The following is a 10,861-nucleotide window of genomic DNA, read 5'->3' on the forward strand; positions in this document are numbered from 1 at the left end:
GGGAGAGCACAGGACCTCCCCTTGGGACGCCCACACTGCGCAGAAAGCTTCCGCGCAGGGAAGCTAGGCGACGACTTGGTGTCAAAGAACTTTTATGTTGGAGGAAATTCAGGAAACGCCCACTGATGGATTCTGCCAGTGATTGAGACAGTCACGGAGTACTGACTGTCCAGCCAGGGGAAAGTTTTAACCAAACTACTCAGCTTGGAGCAGTTTGCGCCTTACGCACAAGCAACCCCAAACCCCATTACAGTTATGTTCCCGGTTACTGTGTGTATACATGAAATCACATACAGTAGGGAACACCGTCTAAAAAAGCCTGTAAACACCCTCTTAAGCTCGGGAAACTCTTGAAAAACCCTTGGAAAAAACAGCAGCACTTACCACACTGGCATAAATGGTGGCAAAAAATGGTGGTCTTCCAAAAACTCATCCTCCAAAAACTCCTCCAAACTCTGATAAAAATCCACAAAAATTGGCCAGACTCCACCACAATTGCTCCCTCCAAACCCCCTTTCTCAAACTCCACAGGCCTCAAAGGCTCTTTGGACTGCAGTTGCAAAAAACTGCTGGGATTGCTAACTGTTTCTTTTGGGGGCATTTTTACAGTTTTCCTGCTCTTTTCATGCCGTTTTTGCCCCTTTTGCAGTTTAAAGTGGTTTATTTAATTATTTCCCAGCACTGTGCATATATGCAGTTATGCATAAGTCAAACATGTGTAAGTGGGAAGATGCCAGCTTCTTATGCCTCTTGTTGTTGTTTGGTCATTTAGTTGTGTCCGACTCTTCGTGACCCCATGGACCAGAGCACGCCAGGCACTTCTGTCTTCCACTGCCTCCCGCAGTTTGGTCAAACTCATGCTGGTAGCTTCGAGAACACTATTCAGCCATCTCGTCCTCTGCCGTCCCCTTCTCCTTGTGCCCTCCATCTTTCCCAACATCAGGGTCTTTTCCAGGGAGTCTTCTCTTCTCATGAGGTGGCCAAAAAGTATTGGAGTCTCAGCTTCAGGATCTGTCCTTCCAGTGAGCAATCAGGGCTGATTTCCTTAAGAATGGATAGGTTTGATCTTCTTGCAGTCCATGGGACTCTCAAGAGTCTCCTCCAGCACCATAATTCAAAAGCATCAATTTTTTGGCAATCAGCCTTCTTTATGGTCCAGCTCTCACTTCTATACATCAGTACTAGTAAGCTTCTTTTTCTTCCTGTGCTGTTGTTAAGATCCCTTTTTCACCATTATTGCTAGATATGTTTATGCCAGATTACAGGTAGGAAGAAGGCAGCACCTTTTTTATCACCAGTCTTAGGCAGTGGATAGGAATTGGGCCTTCTTGACTGTTCAGTTTATCAGAACTATTGGAATGCCTTTGATATATAGTGGGAGCAAATTAAGGGAGGGGGAATCCACTGATAAAGATCTCCTGGATTCTAAAAATTAAGGAAAGGCAGACTGAAAAAACTTCGAGAACACTATCCAACCATCTCGTCCTCTGTCGTCCCCTTCTCCTTGTGCCCTCCATCTTTCCCAACATCAAGGTCTTTTCCAGGGAATCTTCTCTTCTCATGAGGTGGCCAAAGTATGCCTCTTATGCACTGTTAAATGCCACACAACAACAACAATGGTCCAGGTGTTGTTTTTCACCAGATTCTTATCCACTTCTGCAAGTGTATCTTTTTAATGCACATGGTTATGGGTTTAGAGTGGTTTTGTTCCACATTCAAATGCTGTATATTTTTTAAACCTTTGGAACTGGCAAGTACAATACATTCATCTTCAAGGAAACGCATTTCAGAAATTTGTTTCTTTTAATTTCCCTTGTGCAAAACATATTTATTATGCTCTGTATCAGAGCAATGTCACCCCGTTTCACGATCACTAACAGTTAAGCCCAGGGGTGTAACAGTGGCATAAAATTAGTTCTCCAGCCCATGTAGACACAGTGATGGGAGGTATAATTCATTGTCCACAGGTCCCAGCGAGCACTTTATTAACTTGCCCTCCGAGACTCCTTAATGGGGTTAATTATTTAGCTACCTTAATTTACAACATATCTCTGTCTTTTGCTTGTGGCAACCGTAGTCCAAAACACCTACTGAAGAGCGAAACTGGAGAAAACGATGCAGTGAGTTCATTGAATCAGGAGGCACTGAGGATGCTAGCTTTCCTGCAGGATTTCAGACCCTGTAAACTTTGGATAAATAATATGGATTACTTATTAAATTCTGCTTGAAGTGGCAATCCCGGGACTCCTTTAACGCCCACTGTTAGAAGTGAAATACAAATTCAGATTGATTCTCTCCATTTTGCTGATTGCCATCACAGCTTTGACATCAGCAAAAGTAGTAATCGAGTGGGGATGGTCTGAACCAAATGGAAAATGAAAAACTGTGGCTTGCAGGTATACCTTGGTTCAGGTAGGAAGAAGAGGTGGGCAGCTGCAATCAGTAGCTGATTGTTGATAAATGGAAATCATTACAAAGAACTGAGGCTGAAATGCCAACCATGAAATGGATGTTAGTCTCTCTTTTCTTCTCCCCTCTGGTCTCCATTAATTCACTGAGACCACTGAGTAACAAAGAGCAATTGCTGTGCCAGGAAATAAATAAAGCATTGTTATCTAGCTTCAAGGCGGAGAGCTAAGCATTAATACTTTGTGCGAAGGAGAGAAACTTGCCACTGTGTGTATGCTTTCCAGCTTTGATGCTCTTTCTTCAGAACTGCTTAGTAAGCTGAAGCCCATCGTCTCGTCAGGTACAAAAACGGTTCCTTTTAGTGCTGTGCCAAGAATTCCTCCCATGTTTCTTTACCCATTTCCCATCAAATAATGATAAAATAAATTGCATCAGAAAATTGTTAAAGGGGTGGAAGAGAAATTTCAGTAAAATGTTTGTGGTTGGTCTATAGCTTTTTCTCTCTCTTACCTTTTGAGGCAACTAAGGGGTATTCTGAAGTTACATATTTCATGGACATGTGCATTTTTCATACAATTTCCCATTCTTCAAAATTGGGATTGTGCATAATGGCTGAAGAATGTGCAAAGTTTAGTCAGTATACACACATTTCCCAAGACCTGTTGGTGATTCTGTGTATTGACTGGGAATCGTGCAAAGTTCCTTCTTTGTGGAAGAATTAGGTGCACATTATCCATGAGACCTGCTGAAAGTGCACAATGGTTGGTTGTTATGAATGTTATGAACAGTTATACACTGAAACTCATCTGCTTTAGGAGGTAAAAAAAGAGACAGGACTCCTGGTTTAGCCCCTGTTGGCTTATATGAGTAAAACACAAAATATAAAAGGTGGTTCATTAACACTATCAAGCAAACATGATTTTAAAAACCTGAAGGACAATGGAAGAGTCCGTTAACAGGCATTGAGAGTGTTGATGTCTTTAAAATGTGAGAGATTGGTTTGTGAAGCAGAACCACTCCTAAACTGATCCATGTTCAGGAAATTGTCCCTAGCAATGCAACACTTTCATCATTCTTCCCTGTATCCAAATGGTGAGAATCTTTCAAAGCTTGCCATGGGATAACATTTAATTTTCACTTGTCAGATCTTGTAGCAGGGTGGGGTGGGGGACTTCTCTAATGATAGGATTACTGGACCACTTATGTTTATATACATTTCTTTCTGCAGATAGCCCAAGGACACAAACATAATTCATTGCTCCTGAAAGAATGTGTTCTTGGATTATAAGTATGCATCAATCCTGACATCTTGTGCTTATCAATTATTTTTCTTTGTATGGGGTGGCATCTAACCAACTTGTTCTGTCAGTGCACTTGCTCAGTTGAACTTCTCCCTTCTTCCTGTCCCCATGTGCACTCTGCACCCTCCCTAAATCTGTTCAGAAAAACCCAGAACAGATTTAGGGGGGGGGGAGGGGGAACATTCATTGTGCAAGTGGAAATCTTTGTACTGACAGAATGAGTTAGCTGGATAACGCCCAGAGCATCCGTCATTATTTCTTAGGTGACATCTATAAAGGATAGCAACAATAGTTTCCCATGTTCGGGAAATTGGCAAGTTACCTGTTCTGGATGGGGTTTGCACTCCTTCTGAAGGAGTAATTGCATAGCTTGGGGTTAATCCTTCACACATCTTTGTCACTAGAGGCCCAAGTGTCCTCTGTGGCTAAGAAATGCCTTTTACCAGCTTTCTCTATGGCCATTCCAGCCCAACAACTGTAGTCCAAGGCTAGTAACTCTAATGTGCTCTATGTAGGGCTGCCCTTGTGTTACTAGCCTAGTAGGGAGGACCTGGAACACCCTGGGTGGCATGCCTGACTAATGGAGCCAGAGTTGACTGGTTTGGTGGGGTATGACTTGGGCTTAGCACTCCCTCAGTGTCTGTTGGTTTCCTGTCTTAAGTCCAGTCTTCCACATTTCTGCATCAGTTCTTGGTGGGGTTTTATTTTTTTGGGGGGGTGAATCCTCCTATGAATCCATTAGCATTTTAGTGCCCGTTTCTGCTAATATGCACATTTTTTTACAAGTTATTCCCTCCCAAACATAATGTTATTTTCACTCATCTATGTGTTTGAATGCAGGGTTTCGCTAGATATACACAACTTTGTACCCATTCTTTGGTTGGAGAAGTGCATCACAGCATATTGCTTCAAAAAGTGCAACTTGGGTAGGGTTGCATTAAGACTGAACTATCTTCTCCCCCATCCTTACCTGCCACACATGATGTGGGTTCTGGGTGTGTGATGAGACTGGAACAATGACTTTCAGTTCAGGAAGCTAGGCTGGAGTTCATCCACAAATAGTTATCCCTTTAATAAAATGTCTACACTAAGAGGTTAGTTCCAAAAAGAAATTAAAAAAAAAAACCCTGTCCTTTCACTGCGTCTGCAATCCACCCTTTCAATTCCTGAAGGAAAGGGGGATTTTATTCTAGCCTAGTTTTCATAAATAACCAGTGTCATCTCAGACCCAGAAAGACTTGTTACTCTTGATTCATTTCTGTTCTGGGATCAAGCTTTCAATTAAAACCGCATGACACTTAAATATTTATTTCCACCCAGCCTAATAATTTAATTCTGAGTACCACCATAAAGTTTTCAACCAAGGCTTAAATTAAAAAGGAGACTACACAACCTCTGTGATCATAATTAATCAGGTGAGGGCTAGGCACGAATGCATATTGACCATATATATTAATGCAATGAAGACCTCTGAGGGACGACTTGGCTCCTATATCTGTCTATAGAAAGAGGCAGAATTATGCAAACTACATAAATAATTTAGAGATATTCAGTGCATGCTGTGGCAATAATTAGAAGTCACTGCCACCAATATATCTCACAATGCTCTCAGAACTATGAGAATGAAACTTAACTACACAAATCAGATCCTTTGTAATCCCATTAACATTTTATAGTCCAGAGATATAAAATCTTCCCTCTTGCTGAATTGTATATTACGTATTTGTTTTCTTGCAGTTGTCATAGGCAGAGACATGTTGTAACACTAAAAGATTACTTCATTAACTTGTAAGCTATGAGCTCCTTACTTTATATAGGTTGCTGCCCTCTGCTAGGCCTCCCCCTCTTTCCCCCCGGCATAATAAGGCATACACTTATTCATGCAGATTTTGCTATAAGGGTAAAGCCAGAAATAGAGGGGGAGAGCCAATGGTGCACCAACAAATAAACAGGATTTCCCCTTTCTATCCTTTCCTTTCCCATGCTCCCATAACTGCTCTGTGGGGTCTCTAACTCCCTGGAGTAGATTCAGGTATGTGTGCAGGGGCTCCAGCAGGGAGCAGAGGAAGCAAATGCAAGATTCATGCAAGCAAATGGAGGGAACCAGTGGAACATGGTTCTCTCTGGGAATGACCAAAGGACAGGGTAGGACATACTGGAGGTGGCATCACTCTGTACATCGAGGATGGCACTGAATCCAGCAAGCAAGCTCCTCCACAGAATCATTGTGGGTGGTGATATCAGGCCTCAAGAGTAATCTCTGGGCTGCTATCCCACAGATCGAAATGCTGAGGGAGATCTGGTGATGGAGAAAGAAATCAAGGAAGCATTCAAGAGAGGAAATGTTGCAGTAACGGGTTGGACCCTTAGATGACGAGGGAGTCAAAGGTGAGCTAAAGGAGAAAAGTCATTACTGTTCTGTATATACATTTTGTTAAATGACAACAAAAGCCTCACCTACTTTGCGTTATTCAGGACCAACTAGTATTTGGAAGCATTTTTTCTTGACCTTGACAGAAGCCAAAACTAATAATCATATCCCAGCTATTCAAAAATATCAGCATCCTAATTTTAGAAGGGCAGGAAGTCTAATTAATTTACACTAAGTGGCTTTGCCATTTTTCATTGTGAGTTGTTTTCTTTTTTCTTTTGTAAAGTGCATATTATCATACTTATTTGCACAGATGTATATCTCCTGCTGAGAACAATGCTACACCTAATTTGCTCCAGCAAATTAGAACAATTAAAAATAACTCAGCAAAATTGATACTGAATCTTCAATTACATCCATGCCTAGAAGACGAAGAGCATTTCATGCAGCTCTTGACTTGCTCATTGTGTCCTCTGAAGCTCTGCTATGGAACCGTTTTATGCTGGGGGTTTATTCATACACTGTTTACTGGTGTTAGTTGCACAGCCTGACTGGCCTCATGAATCACATATTACTTCTGTGGTGTCCTCCGTTGAATGACCTATGCGCCATATTCAGGTGCAATCTGTTATTCTTGTCACAAATATCCCACAGACATTGCACAAATGTTCAAGAAAATTCAGAGGTGAATGCAAGAAACTTTCAGATGTCAAAAAAAGGGCTTCTACAACTGAGGCGCAACAATTTGTAGGGTTTCAATGAATAGATAGGCCTTTGTTCAGGGATGACCTTTGCCCTGTGTGTTGGGGAGTGCTGTGTGCAAGAGTGCCTCACTTCTTGCATCTAACATTACCTGAATCATATAGGAAACCATTGCAGTCCTTGGGGGTTTCTAATTCCAGATATGCACCTGAGCTACATGAATGTGGTCCTGGTTATGATCCAGTGAATATAGGTCATGCTCAGCAACCATCATCATTATGCTCAGCGAAGGTAATAATTAAATTTTGCTCTGTAACTATTTCTAAGCACAGGAAAGAAACAGCCAAACATCATAACAGATCAAATCCTGTTACAGGACTTCCCTAAAATGTTCCTCTGTCTTTAGAAAGCCATGGGCTTTGCAGATAATGGAGCACAAGAAGTCACTCAGAGCAGCTGTCCATCAGTTGAGGAAATTTCCAAGCTGAGAATTAGAGACACAGAAATATTTTGATACCAGGAGCAATTTCCAGAGATGCTGCTCATCTCTTCCTGTTTGGTTTAGGCGTGCCCAACTCTCAAGAGACTGTGATCTACTCCCAGTATTAAAAAACTGGCAGTGATCTACCCATTGTCATTGGAGGGAGGATGAGCATGCATGGGGTGAGTGGATTGCCCAGAGTCGTTGAGCTTCTTGGGGGTAGGCTTGCACAGAGTTTTTTTTTTGCTTTCCCCCCATAACTTTTTGTACACAATAAGGATCCCATGATCTACCAGGATCAGCTGGGGATCTACCAGTAGATCATGATCTACTGGTCGGAAATCCCTGGATTCCTTTTGAATAGGTTAGACCCCATAATTTCTACATTCTCATCAAGGGTCTCATTCCAAGCCAAAGCCAAACTTCCAGACATCACAATGTGCAATAGGGACTTTCCTGGCACTTAAGCCTTGGTGTTTCATGTGTGATTCTTGTGACACTCTCAGTTAGCATGTCTTCCTTTTTCCTTGGAAGAGGAATCAGTCATCTGGTTATCAGCCATAGAAAAATGAAAAAGAGGCATGGCAGAGCCTGGAGGTGAAGCCTATTGTCAGGACTCATGATAAGGAAATATTTTAACCAATGAGCAAATAACTAAACAAATATGGGTAATTTCTGCACATCATAGGAATGTCTAAGAAGAATGTCTAAGAATGTCTAAGACTAACATAGTCCACTCATCAAATAAATACCTGTATTTTCCATGTAATTAAACCTCTAGAACCAGATCTGCCAATTCTCTGCTAAATTCAATTCTGCCAATTAAATTAGTAACCCCCATGTCACTAATTACCAGGATTTTACAGAGAATGAACATTTCTAATTAGTTCTGTGTTACACATGCTACAAATTCAGTCAAAGTCTTTGTGATAAATAGTGAACAGCTGCTACTGACAATACCTAGATATTGATCTTCCTCCTTTTTTAATTTCAGAAGGCATGTTCAGTTGGGTTCCTGGTGGTGCTCTGCATAAAGGTGGGTGGGCAGGGTCATCAGCAGGGAAGAGAAACCCCACCAGGAAATATCTGGAGAGTTTATTCTAAATCAAGGGAAATGTAATAAAAGAACAAATAAATATTATTAGAGAATAGTAGGAGTCAGTTCTTCTAAGGAATGGCATTTCCAGCTGTTCACTGGTATATTGTACAAAAACCAGGAACATATCACATTTATTAATAATCATACTTTGAGGTTGCACAACTGATAATGGAATTAAATCAAACACAATGATGGCAGCAGCATTTTAACAGTAGATTATGCTGTGCATAATTTAAAGGAGGTGATAATGGGGCTTATGCTGCTTTCCCTGTTAATAAATCAGGCTTCTGGTGTTTAAGAAAATAATATTGTTAACTTGTAAAGACAACATTTACTGTGCTGCAGGGATCTCTCTCTATTCTTCCTTGCTAAGTAGCAACCAATCTCAGTCACTTCTTCTCCCGTATCAACCCCTCTTAAAGACCAGTGTACTATTACTCCACAGTGGTGGTGACAGTACATTTTCCACTTCCTACCTGAACACTACTTTTCAGTGATAAGAAGATTCAATGGATGATCTGCTTTTACTATGCACACATTGTGTATACATGAAATATTCTTCCAGAACTTGAATTCTCTGCATGGGTGTTGTACTTGTGTTGTGAGCCATAAACTTTTAGTTGCAGACTGTTACTGAACAATAAACTACCTAAGATCCGAAGTGGGTTACTTTTTATTATTTATTTAGAAGATTTATAAACCATTTGATAAAAAGCTCTCCAGGTGGTGTAGAAATAAAGTTGGAGATAGACTTCAAATTACACCCACCTTACCATTCGAAGCAAGGACTCTGGCTAGATGCAAATGTCTTACTCTTCACCTGATCACCTCTGCATGTGTCTCAGTTTGGTCATTCATTAGCCCTGGGGAGAATAACAGCGACAAAAGCCCCTTTCCAACAAGCACTGTTCCTAATGGAAGCTTAATCAACGATCATTTGAATTTCTTAAAGTTAGGATGTGTCTTTGAGGATTTGTGAATAATTAGTAATACCACATCACAATGTATACAAGTTATAAATTTTCAGGGAGAATGGTTAGTTATCCTCTAGGCAGTTGTTGTTTTTTTTACGGATTTTGTACAGTTGATTTCCTACGTGCTGGTTGATTATATCCATTTCCCATATATATGAGCTCAGTGGACCATTGTTACACTTTTTGAGTCATAAACATCAGGTTTAAAATATGAACATATTGCATGTGTTGCCAAAAGACATTACAGAGACATTATATTTGAATTGTTCCTTTTTTGTACACCTATTTCATTTTATTTTGCCACATAAATTTCCTCTCAGGGAAAAAATGCTTACAGTGCTAACTATTATTTCAAGCATCTTTCTCTAGCCAACCACCAAGGTAAACTCATTTGAAAACTTGACATCACATTGCATTGGATAATTGACACTCAAAATGCTTTGGGTATAAAATCTGTACAGGAGCATCAAATGACAGAGAAGCCATATATTGTTCCAAGCGGTATTCACAAATCTATGAGGAACTGAGAATTTCTTAACAGAGAATGTTGACAAAGAGGATAATGTCAATGTTCTGTGTTAAGAATCCTCAGTTCCCTATAGAATTGTGAGTACTTTTTGGAATGACACAAGGCTTCTCTGCCACTTGATGCTACAGTACAAGTTTTACACACACACACACACACACACACACACAGAGAGAGAGAGAGAGAGAGAGAGAAATTACTTACATTGCTTTTAAAAAAAAGTATGTGAAATTCAGGAGCCTTAGTAGAGCCTCATCAATAGCCTCCTGTCAGCAGCATTGTGAGACGGCATTGAGATAAGGCCTACATATTGCACAGGCTGAAGCAATCTGACGCTCCCTTTGGCATCCCTGCAGAACCCTGACCTTGTTGCTCCTTTACCCTTCCTCTCTTCATAAGCAGCAGGTGATGTCGCTGCTGCTGGGAGGCTATTGCTGCACCCCACTGGGGAACACATTTTTTGGGGAAACACACAACATTGTAAATATTGGGGCAATTTGTGAGGAAGAAGGGAAAACTGGGGGCACCCAATTTTGGCAGAAGTCCCATGAACAGTGTAAAATGCGGTAGCCCACCAACAGCTGTGCACTTGCAAGCAGTAGCTGACATTTCCCCTTCTTCCACCTCTTAACAGTCACTGGTAATGACTTTCATACACATTCAGTGTCGATCCTGCACTAGTAGCACCTCAGTGGCCATCCTTGGAAATAATGCTACGAGCAGCTCATAGAAACACTGTTTTAGAACTCTCTTTAAGGCTCATTGGTAATAAGGCAGGCAACATTCCTCTTCAATAAGCAAATCAATAATTCTCTGCAAAGACGAAATACATTATACACTAACAGTTCATCAGCCAATCTGCTGGTTCATAGCACAATCCGATTCATGTTTACTCAGAAATAAGTCTAAGACCTGCTATGTACGTGTGTTTAGCACCGCAGCATCCATTGTACAAGCATATGGAGTTGTCAGGTGAAGCATCCTTGCCAAATAGAGGT

At 41.0% G+C, this 10,861-nt stretch overlaps 1 long non-coding RNA gene across 1 annotated transcript; it reads right to left on the minus strand.

Moving 5' to 3' along the window:
• Positions 1–1,818: 1,818 nt before the first annotated feature.
• On the minus strand, positions 1,819–9,902 carry LOC309331725. Its single transcript, XR_014151948.1, has 4 exons — positions 9,847–9,902; positions 9,132–9,226; positions 8,225–8,364; positions 1,819–2,186 (listed from the first exon to the last, which is right to left on the minus strand). It is a non-coding gene; the product is annotated as an uncharacterized lncRNA (long non-coding RNA).
• Positions 9,903–10,861: the final 959 nt, after the last annotated feature.

The sequence above is a fragment of the Podarcis erhardii genome, assembly GCF_964252035.2.
Source record: "Podarcis erhardii genome assembly, chromosome: 2".
In the NCBI taxonomy this organism is placed as follows: domain Eukaryota; kingdom Metazoa; phylum Chordata; class Lepidosauria; order Squamata; family Lacertidae; genus Podarcis; species Podarcis erhardii.